Source organism: Colobus angolensis, unplaced genomic scaffold, assembly GCF_000951035.1.
Source record: "Colobus angolensis palliatus isolate OR3802 unplaced genomic scaffold, Cang.pa_1.0 Scaffold90, whole genome shotgun sequence".
In the NCBI taxonomy this organism is placed as follows: Eukaryota; Metazoa; Chordata; class Mammalia; order Primates; family Cercopithecidae; genus Colobus; species Colobus angolensis.
In genome coordinates this window covers 4638684-4652497 of record NW_012122932.1, presented here as the reverse complement: position 1 = coordinate 4652497, position 13814 = coordinate 4638684, and the positions used below count along the sequence as shown (strand labels likewise).

The window sequence follows — 13814 nt, the reverse complement described above, 5'->3', positions numbered from 1 at the left end:
ATAAACAAGAGACAGTAGAGCTTCGTCCCAATTAAAAACATCATCTCCACTTTTCCTAAACTAAGCCCTGAGTGTTGGTTATGGCTGTGGCCCTAAATTGTTGTGTGCGCTTATGTAAGTCGCTTCATCTCTTTAGGCCTCATTTTTCTCACCTATAAAATGAAGAAGTTGGCTGGGCACAGTGTGGCTCATGCCTATAATCTTGGCACTTTGGGAGGCTGAGGCTGGTGGATCATCTGAGGTCAGGAGTTCAAGAGTGGCCTGGCCAACATGGCAAAACCATGTCTCTACTAAAAATACAAAAATTAGCTGGTCATGGTGGCGGGTGTCTGTAATCCTAACTACTTGGGAGGCTGAGGCAGGAGAATCGCTTGAACCTGAGAGGTGGAGGTTTCAGTGAGCCCAGATCGCGCCATTGTACTCCATCCTGAGTGACAGAGACTACATCTCAAAAAAAAGAGTCATACTCTGCAGTCTCTAAATTAATGTTCTCCAATAGAACTTTCTGTAATGATAGAAAATGTCTACCTCTCTGCTACCCAGTTTCGTACCACTAGCTTTTGAAAAGTGGCTGTTGTTATTTAGGAACTGAATTAATTTAAATCTAACTAGCCACAGGCAGCTAGTGGCCACCATATTGATGGAGTAGTTCTAAATTTTCTCCTATCTCCAATGTTTGATTGTGTCACATCTTGTTTATTAAACTATAGTTTAATAAATAAATACTCTTTTCCAAAAGAGTACTCTGTCTTCCACCCTGCAAGAATGTGACTACCCTCAACTGCAGCCACCTGACTCCAGTGGGAGCTGCCCTTCCTTTTGTAAGTGCCACCCTAGACCCTGCTGATTGGTCATTATTTCAGAAGGAAACCCTCTCCATTCTCCCTTTCCCTTAGACCCTGGCGACCACCAATCCACCTTCTGTCTCTATGAATTTACCTATTCCAGATATTTCACACAAATGGAATTGCACAATATATGAACTTTTGCATGTGACTTCTTTCACTTAGTGTAGTGTTTCAGAAGTTCATCTGGGTTGTAGGACTTCATTTCTTTTTTATGGCTGAATAATCTTCCATTGTGTGTATTTACTACAATTTATTCATTCCTCCATTGAAAGAACATTTGGGCTATTTCCACCTTTTGGCTATTATAAATAATGCCATTAGGAACATATATTTGAGTCCCTGTTTTCAACTTTTTCCGAAATATACCTAGGAGTGGAATTCCTGGGTCATACAGCAATTCTGTGTCTAACTTTGTGAAGAACCATCAAACTATTTACCACAGTGGTATTTTACTTTCCCACCAGCCATGTCTAAATTATCTTATACATTTTAACTTGGACCTAGAGAGTGGCTCCTAGTTCCTTCCTGGTCATGGTGAGGGCTACTTGTCTGGAAGGATGACAATGACACCCAAAGAAATGTAAAGGTGAAAGGTGGAAAGAGTTCAAGTCACCTCTGAAGCCTGATTCCATCCCGTCTCCTTCTTTGTGTTACATGAGTCAGGAAATTCCTCCTTCTTGCCTAAGCTGGCAAGTTGGGTTTCTGTCACCCAAAGGGTTCACACTGATGCCGGCTTGGTGCTGGGTACAGAGTTTTATATTTGAGGGTGCTCTAGGTAGAACCATCTGCAATGTCAGCCACCAAATGCCAGCCTGGAGCCTGCAACGGAATCACTTTTTGGTTCCCTCTGCTCTTCCCCAGGTGCTGAGCTAAGAGCCCCAGACAGAACCCTGAGGAAAACTTGACCCCTGGCAGGTCACCTGAATAAGATAGTAAGCCAGAGAGGCTGGTGGCAGAGGCAGGCAGGAGGTGGGTTGGAGGAGGAGAAGAGGGCTGGGGTTCCCCTGAGGACACTGTGGAGCAGGGAAGGGAGCCTGGAGGCCTGGCTCGGGGGAGGAGGAGGAGGAAAAGGTGGAAAGAAAAACCCAGCGGAATCGCCAATGTTTAGATGGCCTTTCCCAGGGTAATTGAGACAGCTTGTCGTCCGTGGTCAAACATGAAGGCAATGTTTTTTCAGGTCCTGAGAGGAAATAACTCCAATTTCATTTTCTGACTGGGGGAAAGGAATGAAAAATGATGAAGAAGGGCAGTTTTGGAGACAGAGTCCAGGCCACTCTGACCCCTTAATTCTCTAGAACCTCAAATCTGAGATCTGGGCCCATGGGAGCAGAGCCCAGTCAGTTGTTTCTCTAAATAGGATCTGGAGAGCACACTCGGGCACCGGGGAAGTCCTAGGTGCAGACAGCAGAAGAAAGGCCCAGACGCAGGAGCAGTGTAGTGTTGGGAGGATGAGCACCGGCCACAGGTGTCACCATAGTCTTGACAGGAAAAGTGTTTTGTAAACATTTTCTAAACATAGAATGGGAAGATAATCCACTCTTCCCTCTTGCATGGTTAATTGAACTTGTCTTTTTAAGTTTTGATGATTGGAATGCATAAAACATGAGATGCAGTCACTGTGTGTAATGCTGCTGCTGGTTGGTGGGCCACAGACATGGGATTTCTGATAAATTCTCCTTCACGTGCTATTGGCTTGCTAGGACTGCCATAACAAATTACCACGAACTTAGCAAGAGATTTAATTTCTCAGTCCTGGAGGCTGAAAGTTGGAGATCAAGGTGTTGGCAGGGTTGATTCCTTCTAAGGCCATGAAGGAACCTGTTCCAGGCCTCTCCCCCAGTCTCTGGTGGTTTGTAGGCAATCTCTGGTGCTCCCTGGCTTGGAGACATGTCACGCTAATCTCTCCTCCATCATAGCTTGGTGTTCTCCTTTTGCACGTCTGCTTGTGTCCAAATTTCCCCTTTTTATAAGGATATCAGTCATATTTCATTAAGGGCCTATGCTAATGATCTCATTTTAACTTGGTTATCTCTGTAAAAATCCTATTTCCAGATAAGGTCCACATTCTGACACATTCTGAGGTAGGTGGGGTTAGGGCTTCAACATTTCTTTTTTTTTTTGAGGGGTGGGGACATAATTCAACTCATAACATGATATCCGTCAAAAAAAGAAAAAGAAAACAAAAGAAGTCCAGGCGCGGTGGCTCACGCCTGTAATCCCAGCACTTTGGGAGGCTGAGGCAGGTGGATCACTTGAGACCAGGAGTTTGAGACCAGCCTGGCCAACATGGTAAAAACCCGTCTCTACGAAAAATATAAAAATTAGCCAAGCATGGTGGCGGGGGCCTCTAGTCCCAGCTACTTGGGAGGCTGAGGCAGGAGAATCACTTGAACTGGGGAGGCAGAGGTTGCAGTGAGCAGAGATCATGCCATTGCACTCCAGCCTGGGAGATACAGTGAGACTTTGTCTCGAAAAAGGAAAAAAAAAGAAAAGTCCTAGCCAGGGCTAGGGAAAAAAAAAGAAAAAAAACGTTTTGCTGCGTGTATTTATAATGATATGTACTGTATTGTAGAATATTCCTGACAGGAAATAATTTCCATTTTGTTTAAGCATCTTTGAGCACTGAGTCTTTTAGTTAGAATTTTACAAGTCTCATAACTGGAAGAATTTTCCACAGCCTAGCTCTTGGCTCCTTAGATTTCAAAATTGTCCCTCTTCTCTGACACATATACCTCTATTGCCAGGGACTGGAAGACACCTTCGCACTGCCATCCAAGATTGGGGCCTGCACCTCTGTGTCATAATATGTCAGGTGAGTCAGCTCAGCAGACAGCAAGAGCCCTGGAAGACATTTCTATACCGAGACAGCCGACTTAACTGTGAATGTATTCCCAGTTCAACTTCCCGTGAGCCAGACCCCCAAAATGCCTTCTAAAGCCATCTGTCCTGAGGAAAAATGACAGTGAGGAGGTCAGAGGAAAGAGTCATTGATCACAACTGATTGCAGTTAAGATGATGGGCTCAACTTTCATAGATACCTGATTATGTGAACACAGTGTTAGAGCCCCCTTCAGGGCTTGGAGAGGACCCTGTGCCAGGGAGCGGTCTGGAAGCTTAAGCTGTACTAATTTCATGGTCAATCTGTCTCAGAATGGGTGCCTTTCCTCACCTTAAAAAATATCCTATGAACAGGCTGGGCTTGGTGGCTCACGCCTGTAATTCCAGCACTTTGGGAGGCTGAGGCAGGTGGATCACCTGATTGTCAGGAGTTCGAGACCAGCCTGACCAACATGGTGAAATCCTGTCTCTACTAAAAATACAACAACAACAACAACAACAATAACAACAACAACAACTTAGCCAGGCATGCTGACAGGTGCCTGTAATCCCAACTACTTGGGAGGCTGAGGCAGGAGAATCGCTTGAACCCCAGAGGCAGAGGTTGTGGTGAGCTGAGATGATGCAATTGCGCTCCAGTCTGGGTGACAGAGCAAGACTCTGTATCAAAAAAAAAAAAAAAAAAAATCCTACGAACATTCATGAGATACAGACTTACTCATCTACTATAAGCCAGGGTCTGTGCTAGGAACTGAGGAGGCAGAGACAAACTAAGCCAGCTGAGTGCAAATCCAATTTCTAGGTATCACAACCTCCGTAACAGGCCTGGCCCTGAGAGACTGGGTTTGCCCAAGAGACTAAGTTCTCCCAAGGGTGGGTCATAGGCTAAAGGAAAAAGCTAGGCTCAGGTTAGGCTATAAGATGGGGCTTTTCCTTTTGATAAGCACATTGAAAACTCCTGTGAAAAGAAGCCTCCCTCCAGGGTAATCTTGAGGCTGAAAGGCCCCTTCATAATCAGAATTCCAGACCAAAGCAAGTCCACCCATAAAGCCAGGAGCTTGGGAATTGACACCCTCAAATGAGACCTTGGGGCCATGCTGCTCGCAGGAAACTATCCCCTGCCTGGAGTCCTGGATCCAGGGAACTAGGGCTCAGCCTTCAGGTCCAACCACCAGCCTTGGTTTGGAAGCTTCCTGCTGAGTAGAAACTCACTAATCCCTAAACCAGTCCTTCCTGCCAGTGACCAACCAATCCCCGCTGCCTGCCTCAGCTCCAGCCCAGCTTCATTCAGAACCAAGGCACTCTTAATCATGTGAAGGACACATATTTTGGGGCATTCTCCTCTCTGAGCCTCAGTGTCTTCACAAGTCTAAGGGACTAACAATGGACCATCAACTCCACGAGAGCCAGGTGGTTCATCTTGTCCGTATCTGTAGTCTTAGTCCCAGTGAGCGAAAGGCACATAATAGTTGCTCAGTAAGTGCTTGTTGAGTGACTGATTTGGATAAAGAGATCCTTGATTTCTGTGTGGATAAGACAGCATTCTTGCAGTAGTTGGTACTCATCCAGTAGCAAGTGACAGACGTCAGCACAAATTGGTGTAAGAAAGAAGGAATGTGTTTTTCCCATAACTGAAGTCCAGGGGAGTACTTCTAGCTTTAGGTAGGACTGGAAAGGATCTATGTACTCAAATGATGTTATTGGGAGTCTGTCTTTACCTCTCACTTTGCTTTTTTCTCTTCATTACACTTAGCTCCAGGCAGGTCCAGGCTTCTAATTGTCTTGCTCCAAGTCTAGCAGCAAAGAGACAATGCACAATCTTGTTCTCAAAAATCCAAACAAAATTCTCAGAATTGAGTCTCACTAGACAGTCTTAGGTCACTTGTGCATTCCTGAACTAATCACTTTGACCAGGGACATGTGATGCTCTAATTGTCCAAGCCTGCTCCTGGAGTTAACCCACCAGTGGAAACCCATCAAGGAAAATCTAGGTTCTGTTTCCAAGAAAGGGGAGCAGCTGCAAGGCAGACAATAGGTGCCCATCACAGTATTTGACTGAAATCTGAATATTTAGTTAACTCTCACCTTCTCTAAGCCTCAGTCTCTTCATGTGTCATTGATAACAATGACGACACTAACAAAATTCGTGCCCCTTTTACATCCTAGAGCTTTCGTGAGGTCCAAACAAGATCATGAGTTATGATAATAACATTTATTGAGGCATCACTGGACATCTGTCCCTGTGCTAAGTAAACCCTTTGTACATTTAGTTTTATTTTTACCACAATCCATGTTACTGATGAGAAGCAGGTTGAGAGAGGCTACAAGGCTTGTATACTGGTCACACAGCTAGGAAGGGTGGAGCTGGGGTTTAAAGCAGAACCCTCAAGCATGAAGCTATATATAAACTGTAAATAATTTTACAAGTGTAAGGGATTATTAGTAACAGCTTGTACAATTAATAATAGAAAATTTTTTAAAACCCTGAAAGGAAATTCAAATAAATTCAAACAAATGTTTGTTTAGCACCTACTATGGGCTGATCACTCACCAGGGGCTCAGAAAGAGACACATAAATAACTGTGAAACAGGCAGACTGTGATCTAATAGAACCATAAACATGCCCCAGGGGACTGTGGAGAGCAAGAGATTGACTCTGAATGGGGAAGGAAGGGAGGAGGAAGTCTGGAAAGGTCTCTTGGAAGCGGTGGGATTTGAGCTGGGCTTTAAAGATTAAAGGACTTTAACAAAGGAAGGGAAAGGGAAAATCAACTTTTAAGAGACCGGGAAGGATCTAAAGATTCAGAGCAGAGTTCTTGGATAAGGGTTCAGCACTTTTATGCAAAATAACTTTCGCACCAGCAGGAACTTCAAAAGTGATTGACTTAGCAGAGCACAGTAGTTGCCATGGGAACAGAGGCAAGCTTCATCCCTGTTATTAGTGAGCATCTCTGGCTTTGAGCAGTCTAGCCAAGGCCAGGAGGCAGCGAGGGCTGGGTTGCACTATCCCTTAGAAGAAAAATCCAGCAAGATTGCTGCCCTGAGAAACTGACTCTCATTTCAGAGGGAGGCAGAGCTGACAGGTGACACCTGGGTCTGAGAAGATAGAAAGCCGGAGGAAGCCTCTGCCTCGAGGGGCTTTGGGACATCTTGAAGCTATTAGAGCCGGCAAGGGAGCCTCAAGGAGGGAATGGGAAGGGCAGGGGACGAGCCTGAGAGCGGCTTCCAAGATGAATCAATTCCCACTCAGTCCTGGGGGAGGGGAGCAGTGCTGGAGGCAGCTCCACCCAGGATCCAAGTGTGGCAGGGGGTGGAGAGCGTCTCCCAGACCATGCATTCATGTCACTCCTAGACCCACTCAGACCTCTCAGGCCTCTGGGGGCTGCCAGGGCATTCCAGTGCATTGGGAGTGTTGGCATCTAACCACTCAAGTGCAGAGGGGACCCCATTCACAGGTTTGGTGACAGGACAGCATATGGTGGGGACTTTAATGCAGTAGGCAATAGGTTTGACACCTAGATTCAAATCATGGCATTGACACTTTCTAGCTGTGTGATTTTGGGCAAGTTACTTACCCTTTCTGTGTTTCTCAGTTGACATGGGCAAGGTGCAGATAATGATAATAATTTTACCTACCTTATAGGTAGGTAAGAATTTAGTGAGATAATGGATATAAAGAGTTGTGTATGGTACCTGGCACAGTAGATCTTCAATAAATGTAAGCTATTATATTATTATTATCACTTCCAAATTTCAATTTGGTATTGAGTCAGGTCTTTCTTTCTTTCTTTTTTTATTTCTTTCTTTTTCTTTCTTTCTTTTTCTTCTGAGTCTCTTATCATTAGTGCTAAAAGCCAGTTTCTCCAAGTATAGTAGATGATGACAATGACAACAGTAATAGTAGTGACGGGACCCATTTACCTTCCATATATCCAGTGACATTATCATGAAGAAGGAAGGCAAATTTCTAGTGCCGAATGCCAGGCTAAACGCTTGAACTTTTTATTTCAGGCAGCTAGTGGCTATTGAAATTTTGGAGGAGAATAACTTGATCAGGGGAATGTAGATTTTTGCCCTGAGGCTATACATTTGTAGAAATAGAATCTAAGTATAACAACAACAAAGCTTAGTAACAAAAACAATAATAGCTACCATTTTCAGAGAGCTAATTGTATACCAGGCACTGTGCTAAGAGCTTCAGAAGCCTTGTCTGTTGTAATCCTCACAACAATCTTATGAGGTTATATATTTTCTCCTTCTCCTTCTCCTTTTTTTCTCCTCCTCCTCCTCTTCCCCCTCCTCCTTCTTCCTCTTCCCCCCATTTTACAAATAAGAAAACTGGGCACAGAGAGGTTAAGTCACACAGCTAGCAAATGGCAGAGCTGGGCTGAAACACAGGCAATCTAGTTCTAGGAGTCTCACATTTAACCAGAACACGCTTTTTCCTTCCCTGAACCTTGGAAGGCCCTTGTGGTGGGCTTGGGGGGCAGACTGCCACTCTCACTTTTGGGAGCCCCTCTGTTTGTCTGCATCTGAGCACTGCCACTCTCTGTTTGATTCTCTGGGACTTCACCTCCTTCTTTGAAAGTATGTGTGTGTTTGTGTGTATGTGTGTGGGGGGTGTTTGTATAAGAGAGAAACTGCAGCTGACCAGTGATGACAGAAGCCTCTGGACATCAAAGTGGGCAGAGCCCTGGATGGATGGGCTGGAGGCAGGCCTGGTCCCATTAGGCTAATTCCTCTCAAGGTTGGAAGAGGCCAGGGCGGGAACTTCTGAGAACATGGAGAACAAGTCCTTTCATACGACCTCCCTTTGAGCTGGCCTCGGGGTGGGACCGGGGTCGGGTGGGTGGAGGGTGGGGAGTGTGCGGAGAGGTGAGGCCGCAGTCAGGCTGGGCAAACAGATTGGGCAGCGGCTGTGAGCACAGAGCGCCCATTGTGTACCCAGAGCTCTGCTTTCAATAATCTTCTCGGAAGAATGTTTCATTGAGCGCCAGAGAAAGGAGCCATTGAAATGCCAGGGCTGGGCCCTATGAAGGGTTAAAGACAAGGAGGCCATGGGTACCTGGGCTCTTGCCACTCCTGGTTCAAAGACCTGATATGGGGATCCTGATCACTAAGACAAGGGGACTCAGTGAGGCCACCCAGAGGTCTGTAAGCGAGGGTCAGAGGGGGGATGTATGTCTGTCCCAGAAAGGTTAAAGTGGGTGCCCCAGTATCAAGGAGGAAAACCCTATTCTTCCCAGAACCATTTTGCCCAAGTAATATCCAAGAAGACGTTAGATACCTCCTCAGATACCCCCTCAGCCTGCCTACTGTGGGGAGCAACCCATCGGGCAGACGCGTCTTTGCGTGGACTTCCTGCGTGGACCCATACCAGGGGCCCTGCAATCCACTCTCCACAATGCAGCCAGTATGGCTTCCTTAAACACCTCTGGCCTTTCCATTAATCCATAATTAATTATAATGAATGATGCTCTAGCAGAGAGTGTGGGAGTTATGATAAGAACCAGTGGTCACTAAACTAGGTGACCAAGGGAACATGTAGAGTTTTCTCTTCCAAATAGAAAGAACTGCTCATTAGAGGGATATGGCTGGGCTGTCAGAGAGGGCACCAGAGTGGGATTCTCTGCTCACACTGAGTGCCACACATCTTTACCAGCTATAGAAGCTTGTGGGGCTCTAAGTGTGGGTAACACCATGCTGGCCTCTGTGGGCTGCACAGAGGAGGCAGAAGGTGGATGAGAGGGGCCTGCTACTGGGGAGGGAGGGCACTCTTGTTGGGCAGCTGAGAATAACCTCCAGCATCCCCATGGAACCCTCTGAAGATGTTGCTGCCTCACTGAGCCTGTGTCTGCAGTGAGGATGTTCTGTAACTGAAGCAGACCTTACTCTATGAACTGTTCATATTAACCATTTTGGATGGAAACCTTAAAAATCAGATGATGCCTTTCTGGCTTTCTTAAAAAGAGATCCTCAACAGGATCTAAACTCTGGAGGATGTCCTATCATTCACTTCTGTGCTGGACGGTGATTTGGTGATGTTGCTTGGTCTGTTCAGGTGAATATAGTTCTTGGCTCCTGCACCCATAAACCCCAAACTCCCAGGCTTTTGGAATTCATCAGTTTGACATTTTTGTTTATTCTTTTGTTTCTCCTTAATTTTTTCACTGTGAAACATATAAGCATATTTTGCTGTAAAATAGGCAAGTGTCTCACACTCTTATACATTCCATCTGAACTGCTTCTAATATTCTCAGACTGCGAAAGGAAATGATTGGCCTTGTAAGATTGTGAATGAAGTAAGAGTCAGTAGACTTAGAGTGAGGAAGGCCTGAGGAGCTCTCCTCTGAGTTAAGTGATTGAACTCTGTGATATTTTGAGTGTTCAGAGGCCTTCTATGTTTTCTTTTGGTCTTTGATTTGATCCAGCCTAGACAAATTGACCCCTAGAGAGAGGACGACAGCATGCATAATTTATGCGTAAGGTCTTTGCCAAGGGCAATAAATCAGAAGGAAATAATATTGGTACTTAGATAATTTTAGTTCAAAGATGGCCAAACATACACATATACCTACCCACTAACATGCACACACACACACACATACACACGAATAGCAATGAGAGACAAAGCCACAAAACCAACTAACCCAGTCTTTCACTTTTATATCTCCGCTCCCTAAAAAGTTATCTGGGAACAAATAATTAAAATCATAACATTTTCAAATGGGAAAGAGCTTTCAAAGTTCTTTTGTTTTGCTCCCCCTTTTTTAGTTCAGGAATCTCTTCTATTATCTCCTGGACAGACAGGCACTTAACCCCCTTCTTGCATGGATCCAGTAATGGGAAGCTCAGTACTTTCTGAAGTCTGATTTCATCAATGGAAATCTGTGACAGGAAGTAACAAAACTACATCCCTGCCACATCTGATCTGCATTTTGTATGCAGATATTAGGCTTTCTGCAATGTTTTAATGTGGATGTCCTTTGGGGGTTAAGGGACGAGAGCACATCTGTGAGAATGGGGAGACAGATCTTTCCTGTGTGGGGTGGACGTTCCTGGTGTCAATTGTCTTGGAAAGAGCTGAGTTCTGAGACAGAAACTGAAAAGGCTAGTTTAGCTTGCTGGAGAGGGAACTTAGCTTGTTAAGTCTTAATTCTTGGGCCTGAACTTGAGACATCTTGGAGTTTTCAGAGTCTGTGTGGGTTGGGGTAGGGCTGATGGACATTGTCCCAGGGAAGAAGGCAGGGAAGCACCTTGTCTTGTAGAGAACACAAAGGGAAGATAAGTGAGCCAATCTTGAAAACTATATGACCACGATTCACATTATACTTTGTGTTTATTCCCTCTTTGTCATCCTTGAGCCTTTGGAAATATCTGGTTTAAATGTTTCAGCCTGACCTAGCTGTGTAATGGCATCATTGGAATTGCTGAGGGTCAGTGTTTATTTCCCTAGAATGTTAGAGGGAGGATAGTGCTCTCTGAGGCCTCTGTGGGTTTTGGTAATTATGGAGACTCTTAAGAAAAAAGTGAGTATTAGGGAACAAGAGTTGGGCCCGAGGTCCACCCACTCCCCTCCACATGGTGATTCACCAATCACTGCCATCCTTTTGTTAAGCAGGTGGTCAGATTTCCTGCAAAAGTAATCCCTTAAGTTGGTATGAAATCTGTCTTCCTGTAACTTTCACCCACAGGACTTAGTCCTTCCTCTCAAAAGCACAGAGAACAATCATCATAACCATTCACATTCACCGAGTGCTTACTATGTGCTGGGCACTTTACTGAGCATTGTACTAGATCTTACATATACTATTATCCCATTTTACAGATGAAGAAATTGAGGCTAAGGGAGGTCAGATAACTTGTGCAAGGCCAGACCCCAAATTAGTGGCAGGATTTGAATTCAAATAGTCTGATATCAGAGCCCACTGTCTTGAATTCTGAAGTACTCCTTGTTTCAGTGACAGCCCCATAGAGGTCTGCTGCCTGTGATCTTGTCTCTCTGGGCCTTTTCTGGTCCAGGTGGAATCCCCACCCCATCCCCTTGTTGCTTCTCTTTGTGCTTGGAGTAGAAGGAAGGCAGCCCTGCCCGGTTCCTCTTGCCCTGGGGTAATGGAAAGAATGCAAAACCCTAGTCCACCTGACCTCTGGTGACTTGTCCCACTTCGACCACCTAGGACAGCCTCGTGGAAGCCTCTGGAAGCACTGTTTTAGCAGCCTTCCCCTCAGGAGGCTGTATTTTTCCTGTCTGTCCTCAACATGTCTTCTGCCTGAACAACAAGCTCAGTTTTCCCTTCTGATAAATCTGGTCACCCTAAATATGGGGCTTTGAGCAAATGGGAGCGGCTGGCCCCACGCAGCCCTCATTTCGAAATGCAGATTCACACGGGCTGCTATTTTGGAGGTCTGGTTTCTTTCCCCACACACAGTGGTTTTAAGTAAGAGGGAAGGGATCATGACAGAATCTTGGCAGGGGGAAGATGCTAGGAGAGAAGATGCACCTGGGCAGTCTTTGCTTCCCAAAGTCGCCAAACACTGACCCTTCAAGAAGTTGGTTGGGGGGTAGAGGAGAGGGAAAGAGGGTCCATGGTAACATAACACTGGGAAATACAGCTTAACCAGCCCCTCCTGCAGATCAGCAGTGTGCATGTTAAACATTTGAAGTCCTAGCAGTAAAGAAGCCTAACTGGTTTTGTTTAGCCCAGTTTTTCCATTTAAAAATGTAGCCTAGTAAAATTTTGCAAAACAATGATGCAGAGCAGAGCTTGCAAACCAGCACCGATGGTCTGATATATTTCTGGGAGAGGTTTAATTTGGCCTGCAAAGTGCTTACATTTTGCTTTCAATTAGTCACTAACATTTCACAATTGGAATATTCTCCTAATAGATAAAGAGGGTATTCCTCTTGAAAAATCAGAAGATCTGGAAACACTGGTCCATATTCTTGCCTGACTATGGTCAGCTGGAAGTCAGGTTGTGGTTTTTAACTTGCTGCAGCCCCTGTGTCTCCTTGGGGCAAGACAGCTATCTCCTGCTCTACTCATTTACGATGCTCCTCGGGTTCCGGAGTCCCCCCAAGCTTGCCATCTCTGGTGTGGAGGCTTCCTTGGGTAGGCGTTGGCCTAGGTGACCACTGGGGCCAATTCATCCATTCATTCATGCGACATATACTGATTGAGCTTATACTGTGTGCTACACCCTGTGGATACAAGATGGACAAATCAGCCCCTGCCCTCTGGATTCCAGCGCTGGCATTCTAAGATTCTAGTTGGGAATTGCAGAACAGGGGGGAGGGAGGGGTTGAGGAGAGGTGAGCTGGTAAGGCTGCAACCAAGCTTCCTGACTTCCAGCCCCGGGTGCTTGCCAAAGTGCTTGCCATTCTCCATCCCTTTCTCTACCGGCTCACCGAAGGGAGCTGCCTCCAACAGCCACGGTGAGCCTTAGAGAAATAGCCACTGACTTGCTCTGTGACTTAAATGCGTTGCGCCTCATCTCCCGGCCTCAGTTTCTCCATCTGTAGAATGCCCCAGTTGGACTAGAAAATGATGGGCTTTCCTTCCAGGGCTGGCACTCAGAGAGGCTAAGACTCCATGATCGAGGAATGTCTGACCCGGCCATTCCGGAGCTGTTCCATCGAATTCCAAGCAGCCCCACTCCCTCCTTTCCCCATCCCGGTCAGGGGCGGGCGCTGGAGCCAGCAGGCCGGGAGGGCCTGGGCCTGGGCTTCCCGCCCGGGAGGTGGAGCCGCTGCTCGGCGTCCCGCCCCTCCACCTGGGGCTCGGCCCCGGCAGATGTTACAACTTTTTCGAATTCTCTCCCGCGGTGTCCCCTCGACCCGCCCAACTCCCTCCTCTTCCCCGCTGGGGTCCTGCCCACCTCCCTACAGGGAGCTGGGTTGTTGTAAGGACTCCGGGTGGGGCGAGAGGCCGTGAAAGCAGAGGCGAGAGAAATTAGGAGGCGGGAGAAATCCAGGGCAAGAAGGAAGAAGGGAGTCAGAGGATGGTAGAGAGCACTTTCTGGAAGCCGCCACGCCGCGTCTCAGGCTGGCCGGGCTGAGCTGGAGAAGAGGGAGCAAAGGCGGCGCAGGGCGGGCGCTCAGGCAGCGGGAGGCAGCTCGGCGCGGGCCTG

General features: G+C 46.5%; 1 protein-coding gene across 2 annotated transcripts in view; it reads left to right on the top strand.

The window, feature by feature from the left end:
* ARSI (arylsulfatase family, member I) overlaps positions 1–13814 on the top strand; it is a 43367-nt gene that overhangs the window by 23266 nt on the left and 6287 nt on the right. The window lies entirely within an intron of this gene.